This window comes from Ostrea edulis, chromosome 2 (assembly GCF_947568905.1).
Source record: "Ostrea edulis chromosome 2, xbOstEdul1.1, whole genome shotgun sequence".
Classification (NCBI taxonomy): domain Eukaryota; kingdom Metazoa; phylum Mollusca; class Bivalvia; order Ostreida; family Ostreidae; genus Ostrea; species Ostrea edulis.
In genome coordinates, this window is record NC_079165.1 from 71,637,270 (window position 1) to 71,653,407 (window position 16,138).

Sequence of the window (16,138 nt, forward strand, 5' to 3'; positions counted from 1 at the left end):
CGGTAAAGATACATGTACATATACTGTAAATTCCTAAATATATGCGAGGACTTTATAATCGCAGAAGTTTGCGAGAAGCATCACCCACGAATTGAAATTACTCGCTTTTAGTTTTGTATTGCTAAAATATATGTAAATAATCTTGATCAACGGAGCACTTGCGAATTTAGATATACTGTATGTTCTCGCGATATGATGTATACGATTCATTTCGCGAAATCAAGTTCTCGTGTAAAATAAGGAATCTACAATAGATAATCGGAATTACATTAGATTGATAATGATTTATTTGGATGTAATTCTAGATTTATTTCTTCTTCGTTGAAATTATATTAACAACACAAATTCATATGTATTTAGTATCCATAAAACACGTACGCATACGTTCCTTTTTCATTTTGTAGTCATTAGAAAGATAGACCCTTTTATTTACATCGTAATTCCGAATGACAATAAAGAAGCAGACCTGAACGATGAGTTAACGCTAAAAGACCTGCGAGCGAAAGAGTTGTGAACAATAACCACTAGCGATTGGTGTACGCTGAATGCTAAACTGTTCATGTAGAGCGAACGCTGAACGCACGGCGAACAACAGTGAGCGGACAGACAAATGGGAAAGTAGAACGCTTCAGGGACTGTATCAGGTTATTCATTTATCTTTCCTGCAATTAGATTCTGATGAATATTAACTACTTGCTTATATGCAAAAGAAGCAAGCGAAACAGTAATTCAGTCACATGTATATATTCATCATGTTCTATTATCTCCTTCCGGAAGAGTTTATAATGAGGTCTTAGTTGCACGCAGTGTATCTTGCTCCTTCAGTCTTGTATTCATTGGTTGACCTTTGTGTACTTGTGATAATAACCTACTGATACTAGAGGGTGAATCCAAAACACCCTCGTTCCCGGCTTTGAGGAGCACATTTCTTGCGTGGGCCCTGAGGAAAATATATAACCAAGGTTAAATCGGATGCTATTGGGGAAAAGACAACTTGCGCATGCACAAGTGTATGTTTTCACCGGAGCCAATCGGAGCATCGTTCGGCCTTTTCTGTCAAGTTGAGAAAAACTTGACGGAAAAGGCAGAGCGATGTTCTAATTGCACCAGAGTTTGATGAATAAAAGGGTAGCATGTGACCATAAACATGGGGAGAAAAGTTTGCTTGTTTGTTTACTAGAATCATGTTTCCTAAAGAAGAGAATTTAAAAAAACCCCAGTTCTATCAATTATAAAAAACGATTAATACCATCGAGTCTGATTTATTCCTTTGTAAAAAGAACTTTACATGACAACATATTCACCTCGGTGATGTTCAACAATGGAAGTAATGTTATCGTTCATATCACTGAGGCTCTGAAATGAAGAACGACATTCAAGCTTGCGAATACATGTATCAATATTATGTTGTCAGATATATATAATTCAGTGGCGAATCTAGAATTTTTTTTTTAAAGGGATGTGTGGTTGCGACCCAACCCAAGTTTGTTCCCTTTTCGCCTAAGAAAGGGGGTGGGGTGGTGGTGTGGAAGACCGCAAAATGGCGAAAATGACCTTTCGTTTTAAAAACAATATTCAACCAAGGCAGTGGGAAATGTTGCAATTTCAAGCTAGGATATAAAGCTTCTGTTCGAAACACATGCCTATGGTCCACGTATTGCAGTCTTTTTTTAAAGGACAGAAACGTGTGCCCCGGTATATTCCTTTAACCGTAATGCACTACACATTGTACATGTATCTAATGTGGAAATTTTCTGTTGTTTGTCATTATAGTGATTAATCAAAGGTGTTCGTGCTATCATGCGAATTTGTAGGTAGTTTGGCGGATCACAAACCTTGATGTGGGAAGTTGCTCCGTCTGTTTTAGGCAATACAAAATAGAGAGCTGGGCAAACACGGACCCCTGGATATACCAGAGGTGAGATCAGGTGCCTTGGAGGAGTAAGCATCCCCTGTCGACCGGTCACACCCGCCGTGAGCCCTATATCTTAATCAGGTAAACAGAGTTATCCGTACTCAAAATCAGTGTGCCAAGAACGGCCTAACAATGTACCCATGTACATATATTACATGTATGAACTGCTTATGTAGATAACGATAAAAGTGTACATTTTGTTTTTAACAGCCATTAAGATACATGAAATTGAAAAGTGTATAGTGATTTGTCACTTACTTTATATATTTTCCTGTGTCGGATTTAATAGTCGGAAGGTCGGTGGTCTCTTCCCAGGTACATTGTATCTGGGTTCTCTCTTCCAGCAATAAAAACTGGGCACCACCAGATAACTGAAAAATTGTTGAGTGTGGCGGAAAACAGCTAAACAATCAATCAATCATTAATATTAGCAACACTGTTGCATGCTAGGGTGAAGTTTTATGTAGTAGAACCTTGCATGAAATCAAAAGCCCCAAATTACATGTATTATTTGAAAGGCCTACTGTCGTAGACAAAACAATGCGAATTCCCGCATTTTTCAATCTGTTGGAGTTGAGCGACTTCAATGTCGATCTTTAAATGACAGCAAATTATGATTTGTATGCATAGCCTACACACATTTCCTATCATACAGTTCGTAGCAAACTTCACCCTCAGTAACTACGTTTACAATTTTAATATACTGGCTCCCATTGGAAATAGACATATGGCTTTCATAGGCAATCCTTGGCAGTCATATACAGTTACTGTAAATACCCACCATACTTTTAATATCAAATAGCTGAAAAGGTTTTCTTTTTATCATCCCGTGGGGATTCGGGTTATAATAGGTCCCCAGTACCCCCCTTGCTTGTCGTAAGAGGCGACTAAATTGGGCGGTCCTTCGGATGAGACCGCAAAAACCGAGGTCCCGTGTCACAGCAGGTGTGACACGATAAAGATCCCTCCCTGCTCAATGGTCATAGCGACAAGCATAGGCCTAAATTTTGCAGCCCTTCACCGGCAGTGGTGACGTCTCCATATGTGTGAAATATTCTCGAGAGGTACGTAAAACAATTTAAAATCAAGCAATCAATCTTACAAAATCTCCCGTTTTGAATGTATGTCTCTGTGATATTTTCTTGCATTGTATAATTGCCTATTCCTAAATAAACTGAACTCCGTAGAACTAATATGGCTTCTTTCACAGCAAGACTCTTCATTGTGATTGCAAAGTGAATTACTGAGCGGCTCGAGTGATTTATATTTTTCAGTATTTATGTACATTCTAATAAATGAAGATTAGTCCTATGTGTCTGTTTGCATTAAAATTAAAGTCATTTCTTAATAGAGCAATATCCCTGTGCAAAGACAAGGTTTATATATAATGCAGGAATCAGCACGCGTGTCTCGTGTTCTTCCTTCTCACGCGACCTATCATTGGGTCAAATGCTGTCGGACGTGTTTCATACCGATTGTTAGACCGTTCTTGGTACACTGATTTTGACTACGGATAACTCCGTTTACCTGGTCAAGATATAGGGCTCAGGGCGGGTGCGACCGGTCGATAGGGGATGCTTACTCCTCCTATTCACCTGATCCCGCCTCTAGTATATCCAGGGGTCCGTGTTTGCCCAATTCTCTATTTTGTATTGCTCATAGGAGTTATGATCTTCAACTTTCATCCAGCGATAAATTTGTAACGCAGAGACATACGAAGTTCAAAATTTTTATACACAGGTGTCATCTGACCAGATGATGTTTATTAATCGATCACAGAGTCTGCAGCCCATCCCATTTCCTAGTTTGAAAGATGCACTCAGTGGTGCAGCTTCCTATGAAGCACGGAAGCATGTTCTTCCACATTGTTGCGGTAAAAAAATTCAATAATTTAAAATCAAGTTAAAATGAATATTATATTTTAAATAATATAAAAACAGAAATACATATTTGGTCGAAAATACTGAATGATTTCATCTTTATCTGTTTCAGACTCCGGGTATATTCATGTATGTATTAAAGCATTCCGTGGCGACGTAATATGACAATGTGTTTATAATTATCAATTAGATTAACTGCAATTTGTTTTGAGACGTTCTTTTTACTCTAGTTATAACAACTAATGTGTTTCAGAACTTTGTCAAAGCTTTATTTAAAACTACTAAAATTCGATTGTATCTTCTTTCATTTAGATTTCACGGAATTCAAAAACACATTTAGTTTAGTTGTTATAAAAAGATGACAAAACGCCTCAAAATTAAAAAAAAAATTGCAGTAAAACTTGATATGTATAATCGGGTTTGTGTTTTTCTAAATTGAAGGACGTTACGATGTCCTTACCCCATGTGTCTGTGTTTAAAATTAAAGAAAATGTGTATTGTAGACACTTTGAAAATACCTTTCTTAATTGTCTAAAATGCACCAGCTTCCGGGGACTTCGCCCCCTGCGTTCCCACTAGGGCTTTACCCTGGACCCATTGGAAGCCTTAGGACGGCCCCCAAACCCCCTGCCTCTTCTGCTTCCATATTTATTTTCCCCAACCTACGCCGCTGGCACTGATTGTACTAACAACACAACACTTCATATACATGTAGGATATGCAATGTATATTTGCTCGTGATACTCAGGTAACTGTTAAAGTCCATGGGACATTCGTAAGTGCATAGTCAAGTTCATTATAACATTCTTAAAACGAAGTTTATATTCCATAGAATTCACATGGCTGCACTGTACCAGCAGTTTGGGCACATACCGAGTAAAATGCAGGATATGATGACAGAGACTGAGATCTACTGAGTAAAATACAGGATATGATGACAGACTGATATCTACTGAGTAAAATACAGGATATGATGACAGACTGATATCTACTGAGTAAAATACAGGATATGATGACGGAGACCGACATCTACTGAGTAAAATGAGATTCAGACACGTTACCTTCGATAAATATTTTTAAAGGAATTCAAATCTACTTTGTTGCTATTTGAACACTACATAAAAACAACAAACAATACATTTTTGGGGAAAGTTGTGAGCTTTTAAAGATTTATACCGCCCCCCCCCCCCTTTCTCTACATATAAATCCAATTTGTCAAAACACCTTTAAGACCTGAATTGTAAACATCGTCTTAAATTCTACATCTACATACATGTACATGTAGTGATCATCTTGTTATTTCAAAAGCACGCCTCGACTGTTTTCGAATTGATCATCATTAAAGTAGAACACGCATTGCACATTTACGAGAGTTTTAGCATTCCTTACATTTTCAAAATTTACAATGTGAACTTGAAATTTCTAAGTAGGAGGACAAAACATTTTAAAAAATTTTGAAAAGTAATTTACAAACTTGCGACACGTACATTATATCACAATTAGTGTTATAGTGTTATTACTAATGGATACTGGCATTGTAAGAGAACACACCTGTTTAGATTGGAAAATCCTGGTGACTAAAAACCTTACTTATTTCAATTCATGGTTCTTTTCGATACATTTGTGATTTGGCAGTTCATTCAGAAGACGTTGACATTTTCTTTAGTTTCCTTGCTATTCTTAACTGCAGCTAGTCGTTGTTCCGCTCAGATACCTCTTAGAATTTGGCATTTATCTTTAAGAAAGACATATCCTTCAAGAAATATAAGATACATCATTGGTTAACAAATTACGGCCATCTCTTTTTTAAGAGTTTATATTTTGACAGAAACTTTTGTTTTCTTAAAAGATATCGTAATGACAATATCAAAGTCTCCATATGAGTGAAAAATTCTCGACATTAAACAACAAACAACCAACCAGCCACAGCCACTTTATCTTGCTCTCACTAAAAGACACGTTACACAAATTTCACTTACACCTCTGTCAATGTTTGGAAAATAGTTCCTGCATCACATTGCACAATATGAATTAGAAATGGTAGATGAAAAACGTGTAATCCGTGTAATGTGACAAGCACGCTCTTCAGGGAAAACAAAATATATAATAACTGTAAAGTAAGCGTTAGGAAACTAAAATACGAAGGAATTCAGTCAACGCCTGCTGGTGATGTTACATGCAGTCTTATCATGGGAGTGTGCTTGTTCGGTCTGTCTGAATTATGTTTATTGGAGACATCACGTATAGAACTATGATAAATGAAGCACAGGCAGATCCCCCTGTGTTTTAATCTTGGCTGAGATTCTGCTCGACTGCATATTTGGACTGCCGCCTTCCCCGAATTTCGGAGCAGTCCTTCATTATTTTCATGTCTGAAAATTCACATTCAACTTCCACCGGTTCTAGCAATTAATGTGCACTTACAGTGTAAGTGACACGGCCTTTCGCTTCAGATAAGTGATTTGACTGTTGAACTAACCCTGTATCCCTATTAATGCTGCATTGCTTACTGTAGGTATGAAAATGCCAAAATAAAAATAGTCACTATTTTTTTCCGTTCAAAGGAAGATTTTCATGACGTAACTGTTTATCTCCTGATATTGAAGAGTTCCAATATCCTGTTCTTTTTATGCATTAGTGATAGTTAGTAACTGCTCATACCCACTGTATATCACTAATAAGGAAACAGACAACAGGAATATTGTCAATAAAGAACTTCGGCATCTTTTTAATATCGACTTCAGAGTACTTGTGTGTAGAATCAATGTGATGTTTAACAGAGTAATTTTTTGAATGCCTGATCACAAGATACGGACCTTTCCGTGTTCCATTTTTATTGATAAAGTAGCTGTCTATGATTTTTGAATTTGTCCTGAGGAATGGTAGTGTAAAGAGTTGACAATTTGGCGTGTAAATGAGTACAGGGAATGCTGTTAAAGTACTACGGCAACAGCATAAACCTTATCTAAAGCCACCACGTGTGGGACACGCGGCTACGAGTAAGGGCAACACATCTAATCAGTTCTTTCAACAGGCCAATGACCAGTAGACCGCCACTAATGGAGATATGAAGTGGTTATTTGCACCGTTAGTACATTGTGAAGAACTGACCAAGTCACAAGAAAATCAGCACCTTTGCACATGTTATAACCTTTTATTCTTATTTATGTTGCCGTATCGATGTTCTGGGACATGCTGTTTTATACTGTCTGCCCGTTTGTTTTTGTCTGTCCACAACTTTGCTCATAAATATGCATGGTGATTTATATAGGTGCATTCCCTTTGAAAGACTTTTGTTTGGTACGAAAGTTTTAGATCTTTTGATCTTGGGGCGCTTCTTTGTTTCACACACACACACACACACACACACACACACACACACACACATATATATATATATACATTTGTACTTTTATTTGGGTTATGTTTTCTTTCAGGAATTGATGCCAACTTGTAAAAAAAAAAAGCTGGTATAAAGGGGATATCACACCATCGTGCAATCACAATGTCAAAGTCAGTTAGAATTTTACGAGCGAGTCCCTCGCTACAATGCGCCTTTGGATCTATAACGTACAGTCGGCAGTCGCAAATTGAAAATGAATTCAGATATACCTTACATATCTTATTCATTCTAAATGATGGTTCTGGTACCTGAAGTATGCGATTCCTGTCTCTGGTAAGATCTCTTGTGCTTCGGAATTTTCAAAAAATACATACACCTGAGATCTTATTATATAGCCGAAGTTTACAGTGTTTCTAATTCACTGCTACTTCTACAAATCAAATAATCATTTACATGATCTCGTGGGGATCCGGGATAGAATAGGTCCTCAGCATCCCTTGCTTGTCGTACGAGGCGACTAAAAGGGGCGGTCCTTCGGATGAGACTGTAGTGTCACAGCAAGTGTCGCACGTTAAAACTCCCTCCCTGCCGCCGAGCATAGACGTAAATTTTGCAGCCCTTTACCGGCAATGGTGACGTCTCCATATGAGTAAAATATTCTCGAGCGGGACGTTAAACAATATACAATCAATCATTAACATGTATACTGCTTTTGAATGATTTCTTTTTCATAACCAGTGAAATTAATGTGATTTGTGTTATTGTTGATAACTTTGTTCAAGTTCCCGGGGATCTGGGTTAGAACAGGTCCTCAGTACCCCTTGACTGTCGTAAGAAGCGACTAAATGGGGTGGTACTTCGGTCGAGACTGCAAAAAACCGAAGCCCCGTGTCACAGCAGGTGTGGCACGATAAAGACCCCTCCCTGCTCAATGACCACATGCGCCGAGCATAGGCCTAACTTTTGGAGCCCTTCACCGGCAATAGTGACGTCTCCATATGAATGAAATTCATATTTGATTTGTGTTATTGTTTATAGCTTTATTCAAGTCCCTGGGTCGTAAAGACTAATAGAATCCTTCATTAGTACGAGTGTGGGATAGGGAAATTCCACCGAGGGGACAAGATTCGCAGTCTAGGACGAGGCTTTGCCGAGTCCAAGACAGCGAATCTTGTTCCAGAGGTGGAATTTCCCTATCCCACACGAGTAAATAATGAAGGATTATTTTTCTCACATTTTACCTACAGTTTAGTGCATAAATTTAGGAGCTTTGAGAAAATTCTAAATTATCAAAATCCTCATTTGAACTTCTATGCAAAAACTAATTAGATAGGCAGAAAGAGCATACCCGAAAATGGTTTACACTGTAAGTGTAAACTAAAAAACCCAAGGTTGTCCAACGGAAAGCTATATACATTAAAATTTAAAGATAACAATACAAAATATTTTTGCTTCACCGTGTAACGTAAATCTTCACCGTGTAACGTAAATCATAGAAAATATATGACGTCACAATCAAATGACGTCGCAGCAGTGTGAGACAGAAAAATCTCACATGGCTGTCTCACATGGGTAAAGTCTATCTCACACTGGTGATAATGTGAGAAATAGATGGATCGTGTTACTTGTAATTGTCTGTGTAGTCAAACATTACACGTATATCTCAAATTCTTGAACAAAATATCACATATAAGCATCTCGGTCGTACACCCCTTGTGACTTTTGCTTTTGTTTACACGAGTATGATCTTAAATTATTGACTCTTAAACCATGTAAACATGTCTGTCACGAGTATCTCAATCAGTGGAAGTATGACCCTCAAATACACACCACATGCTTCATGATCTTGTATCTAAAATATTACAAAATCTTGATTCTCATTGTATCTCATATTCTTTTTAAATGGTCTCAATATTTCCATGTTGTGTTGATGTTGCATCTGTGTAAAACAATTTATCGTAATAAACTCATTTTCAAATTTCAAACATGACTAATATTATCACTTAGATTATGTAATTGGATTTTAGACACGGTTGCATCTTCCATTAGTTACGAAATATAAAATCGTTGTTCCTTGCCAGATTCCTCACTCTCACCCGCGGGTCTTTATTTTTGCAATTGTACAACAATCATTGTAAATAATATATTGGTCTTACTAGACAAAAATCACACATCATATATCTATATATGCACAAGTAGAATGGGTGCCAATAAATTAGCTAAAATTCATTTCCTTTATTCCTACACCTCCTTGCGTGTTTTAAACAGTTACTTTGTGCATGGGATTTGTTTCCCCAATTCCTCTTATATATCCTTCATACTTGGTAATCCATTTTATTGCTACAAATGTAAAACTCTATACATGGATGTATACGCGTAGATTGTTCGCATAGAAATATGAATAATACTTAAAATATTATCTCTCATATTACTGCACCATTACAACAACATCAACAAATCAGGTAATACAACACTACTCGCTTATGTTCAGTATTGTGAATTGTCTGCCCTTGATTCCAAATTCAATGATCCCCCGCTATATTGCCCCCCCCCCCCCCCCCCCCCCCCCCCCCCCCGTTATAATGCTATCCCCGCATATAGCCAACCTATTTACAGATACGATTTGGTCAATTACCATTATAATCACCCCCGCTAATTATCGCCAATCAACGACAGGAAAATTTTAGTGAGCAGGCTTAGGCACTTATCCGCTATTAGTCCTCAAGGTATCAAAGTTTGGAGCAGATAATAAGTTATGTTAATTATAATCAACTGAGTTCAAAGATGCAGTATGGTTTTTGAAATCTGAGTATGGCGGATACACCGAAGTCTAAGCGTGTTGCACATAAAATAAAAACTGGAAATCATTAAATACCCCTACCATTACGAGTCATTTACGACCACTAGACGCCGGGATTATCCAGGCATTCAAAGAACGATGTAGTAGATAAAATTTGTTTGATTTCTTCTGACATCTGTACACATACCCCCTTCCTCGACATAATGGCACCCTCGTTATGATGACAAAATTGCCGAGGTAAAAATGTTGGCATTATAACGGGGGTCACTGTATGTATTTTATGAGTTACCGTACCTATACTGGATTCCGAAACTACATAAAAACCCTTACAAACAAAGATACATTGCTGGATCCAGTAAGTGCTCTACCAAGCCCCTATCTTTGCTCCTCACGAAAATGTTAACAGCTGTGAAGGAGAAACTTCAAACTTACTGTGCGACTACATATGCCAGAAGTGGTGTTAATCAAATGTGGATTCTAAAAAATTCTAAAGAACTTTTAGTAAACTTGAAATCACAGAATTTTTCCCAAATCAATAGCATTAAAACCTATGACTTTTCAACACTATACACGACCATTCCTCACGATAAATTAAAGACTAGACTTTTTGACATCATAGACAGTTGCTTCTTCAACAAAAACGGAAAACGGAAATATTCATATCTAGTGATCAGTCATTCAAAAACTTACTTTGTTAAACACCACTCTGATTCCACGCACAAGTACTCTGAAGTTGAAATAAAAATATGCTAGAGTTCCTCATTGACAATATCTTCGTGGTCTTTGGTGATCAGGTCTTCCAACAGTCTGTTGGAATTCCCATGGGCACGAATTGTGCTCCTTTGTTAGCTGACCTGTTTTTATATTCATATGAAGCAGAATTTATTCAAAAACTTCTACGTGAGAAGAAAAAATCTCTCGCTGTGACCTTCAATTCGACTTTTAGATATATCGATGACGTTTTGTCTATTAACAATGATAACTTTCATTCATATGTCGATTTGATATATCCCTGTGAGCTGGAAATAAAGGACACCACAGAGTCGTCCACTTCTGCTTCATACTTAGATATTTTATTGAAAGTAGACATTAACGGCAAACTAACAACTCAACTGTATGACAAACGGGATGATTTCAGCTTCTCCATCGTCAACTTCCCACATTTATGTAGCAATATTCCATTATCACCTACATATGGTGTTTATATATCTCAACTGATTCGATATGCAAGAGCTTGTTCTGGGTATAGTCAGTTTTTAAATCGAGGTAAGCTACTGACAAACAAGTTGATGGTACAGGGATTTCAACAGTCTCGATTGAAGTCAGCATTTCGCAAATTCTATGGTCGTTATAACGATCTAGTTCGTCAATACAATCTCGCATTGGGTCAAATGCTGTCTGACGTGTTTCATACCGATTGTTAAGCCGTTCTTGGCACACTGATTTTGACTGCGGATAACTCCGTTTACCTGATCAGGATATGGGGCTCACGGCGGGTGTGACCGGTCAACAGGGGATGCTTACTCCTCCTAGGCACCTGATCCCACCTCTGGTGTGTCCAGGGGTCCGTGTTTGCCCAACTATCTATTTTGTATTGCTTGTAGGAGTTATGAAATTGATCACTGTTCGTTATCTTCACCTTGCATTTTTTCATTGGGGTTGTATATAATTTACGACTTTGCAAATAACGGTTTGGAAATGACTTAAGTTTATTTCGGATTTATTTTCTTTTATTCTATTTTTATATTTGGCTTTTAATATGAACATGCTTACACCTGTCCCCACCTTTCGTATGACCAGGTGTCCTTGTTTGCCCATCTCTTAATTTTGTATCTTTTATAGAATGCATGAGTTTGATCGCTGTTCGTTGTCTTGATTATTTTTATAATATCGCCCGTCGTCAAGAACTGTTACCCGTTGCTAGATACTATCACCCTGTAGCGCGTACTTTCTATTCTCAGAAGGAAATATTATGTTTGTTTCAAATGCTTCCAGACCAATCAGATTCGAGTATTTTATATGAAAGTATAATGAAAGAAAATTATGGAATAGAAATTACAATGAGACAAAAATGTTAAAATGGCTAAAACAAAAATACAGAATAAATATCATATTAAGCAAACATTACACAATGTGTCGTATCGATATACATGTACCTTCATAATATGGTATCATGTAAAACTTATACGGTACCAATTTTGATGCACCAGATGCGCATTGTGACAAATAATGTCTCTTCAGTGATGCTCAACCGAAATGTTTGAAATCCGAAATAACTATGAAGTTTTAGAGCTAAATATAGCCAAAAACAGCGTGCCTAAAAAGTGGAGCCAAATTCGTCCAAGGATAAGAGCTATGCATGAGGGAGATAATCCTTAATTTTGAAATGAATTTCTAAATTTTATAACGGCAATTAAATATACATCCGTATTTTCAAGCTAGTAACGAAGTACTTAGCTACTGGGCTGTAGAGACCCTCGGGGACTAACAGTCCACCAGCAAGAGGCCTCGACCCAGGGGTCATAATGTAAAACTTATACGGTACCAATTTTGATGCACCAGATGCGCATTTCGACAAATAATGTCTCTTCAGTGATGCTCAACCGAAATCATACCATTTTAAACTAAAATGTAAACAAATTAATTCACTTGCAATGTAATACACGCAGCAACTGCCAGTACATAACACTCACAAGTAAATACCTTTAATATTTCACCATTTTATCTCTTGTCATTGTCAAAATATAGTTGGTTTTTGTTGTTGTTTTTTTATCAATGAAATTTGGGCTGCTAACTGTCCTTTAACGGAATGAACGAATGTTACTATGGTGCACGTACGTGTGTAGATCAACTATCCCATACTTATTGTCGTTCTTACAAAAATATTTTCACCACGTTTTCTGTTGTAATTGCTGTTACCGTAATGATATAATCCAATCGTACCTTAAGATTATTAATATTATACCATAGTTATCTCAGTTTAAACTTTAGGGTTGTTGTTGTAAAAAACCATATAAATGTGTATATTTCAGAAAATTGAGAGAGAGAGAGAGAGAGAGAGAGAGAGAGAGAGAGAGAGAGAGAGAGAGAGAGAGAGAGAGAGAGATATGGATGTGGTTTGAATCCATGGTAATTAGGAAACATGCTTCTATAATTGACTAATCATTATACAAATGTTAATTAAAGTCATGGTATCATCAAAACACTCACATGCGCTTTAATCAACATGATAAATGGGATTATTTAATTAAACGACATAATTGTCAGAAATAGATTAAAATCGATTAAGATAATTACCTCGTCCTGTATGTATTAACATACATGTTCTAAAGTACAGGTCTGTAATAGGAACATTCTTGAAATTTGCATATCATAACGACCTTGTGTATTGCACGTGCAAATATTTCTGAGAACGTACGAAAATGTGAACATTGTTAACACAAACTAAGAACCAACCAAATATGCCATTCCCCTGAAAATAGTTCAATAGTTTAGATGCTTTCATATCGATCGGTCTCTGTATTGCAAATGACAAATATCTTATAGCACATTTTGGAACACATTGTACATTGTTTATAACGTAGTGAAAATGGACTGTCGGTTTAAGAGAACAAAATACAAAATTATATTTAGTACAGACATGTATAATAATTAGCATGCATGTGCTTTGAATATAATGACTTTGAATATAAACTTTCCTACATTTATACATAGTTCTTTGACATTCTTGACACTTAATAACTGTGTTAATTTGTATGTAAAGGGTTTACACCTATGATTAACCCTTTCAGTAGTTCTGATTGTATTTCAACAGGGTAAACAAGTATAAAATTATATTTATCTTCACTTTCAGTAGTACGATTTACAGATCAATTTGCCTATCAGGACATGTTACCTGTTTCAGCGAACAAATTATGCGAGGACAATCTCATTTTGGAAATCATTTTTCATACAATTTTGGTATCGACTTATATCAACTAAGTGTTTGAAAATGTAATATTTTTATCTACTTTGCAAGTTTTGAATAAAATAATCGTATATTCTACATGTATGTCGTATGGTTGGCATAGATACAACTTTTTATTTACTTATATCCAAGCCCTAAACAATGTAGTCGTTCCTCGATAAATGATACCCAGTTTCCACAGTTTCGTTTAGTGTCTTCACAAATAGAATACAATCATATGCTTGTCTTATACAATTTCCAAACTGCATTATTCTAAACCCAGATTTTAACATTCGCAACATACGGACAAGATAAAAAGGAAGTCATCCTGCCTCAAAATACATTGTACTCTTGCGAACTCCAAATAGATACATGTATATGTGTCGTATAAATTAAGATGGACCTTTTCAATGTTTGTTCCGTTAACCCCAAATTTCACATCCGTAATTCAAAATACATGTACTGCACATTTACTACACACGAGATATAACAAGAGGCCCAAGGGCCTAGAATCGCTCTTCTGATCAATTGTACAACTCCACCATTTCTATTCTTAGTCTCTTAGTATTCTAAATCTTTAGTTAAATCCTAAGAATTCAAAAAAAGTAGGTCAATGTGACCTACTTTTTGGTTTACACATTTTGAGAACCCAAGAAATATCAACTGACAAAGTTTGATGATTTTAAGCCCAATTAGTATCTGAATATTGAAATATAGCTGTCAAATTCCAATCGTAGGTCATGGTGACCTACGTTTTGGTCAGAGAACTCCGAACATGCAAGACCCATCAACTGACAAAGTTTGATGACTGTAGGTCAAATAGTATCTGAAATATATAAATATAGCCGTCAAATTCCAAAAGTAGGTCAAGGTGACCTACTTTTTCGTCAACACCCTTCAAACATGCAAGACCCAACAACTGACAAAGTTTGATGACTGTAGGTCAAATAGTATCTGAATTATATAAATATAGCCGTCCAATTCCAAAAGTAGGTCAAGGTGACCTACTTTTTGGTCGACACCCTTTGAACATGCAAGACGCATCAACTGACAAAGTTTGATGACTGTATGTCAAATAGTATCTGAATATATAAATATAGCCGTCCAATTCCAAAAGTAGGTCAAGTTGACCTACTTTTTAGTCGAAACCCTTCGAACATGCAAGACCCAACAACTGACAAAGTTTGATGACTGTAGGTCAAACAGTATCTGAAATATATAAATATAGCCGTCCAATTCCAATTTTTGGTCGAAACCCTTCGAACATGCAAGACCCATCAACTGACAAAGTTTGATGTCTGTAGGTCAAAGAGTATCTGAAATATATAAATATAGCCGTCCAATTCCAAAAGTAGGTCAAGGTGACCTACTTTTTGGTCGGCACACTCCGTAGACTCAAGATGCATCAACTGTCAAAGTTTGATGATTGTAGGTCAATTAGTGACTGAAATATATAAATATAACTGTCAAATGCCAAAAGTAGGTCACAGTGACCTACTTTTTGGTTGATACACTCCGAAGACTCAAGATGCATCAACTGACAAAGTTTGATGATTGTAGGTCAAATAGTGCCTGAAATATAGTAATTTAGCTGTCAAATACCAAAAGTAGGTCACGGTGACCTACTTTTTGATCGACACAAACCGAAGACTGAAGACGCATCAACTGACAAAGTTTGATGATCCTAGGTTTTACAGTGCCCAAAATATGCATCTAAAATTGAAAATGTGAAATTTGAATATCTGCAAAATTCAAAAAGTAGGTCACTGTGACCTACTTTTTAATAAATATGTTTCAAGCCCTCAAGATGGATCAACTTACAAGATTTGATGATTCTAAACCTCTCAGTATTTGAAATAACAACTTAAAATATATCTATAAATGATAAGCCATAAAATTCAGAAAGTAGGTCACGGTGATCTATTTTTCAGTTGACGCATTTCAAAGTCCCATGATCCACCAACTGACAAGTTTTGATGATCATAGGCTTCAAAGTGTCCAAGATATGCATCAAAATTAATTTTAAAATAAATACCTGCAAAATTCAAAAAGTAGGTCACTGTGACCTACTTTTGAGACAATTTGACACAAGGTCCTAAGATGCATCAACTGTCAAAATTTGATGATCCTAGTCCTTATAATGACTAAAATATCAAAGATTTAAGGAAATATAAATTTAGGTCAACTTTGCAGTGACCTTGAGACCACGCCCTTTGCCCCAGGGTAATGCCTTGAACAATTTTTAATCTACAAC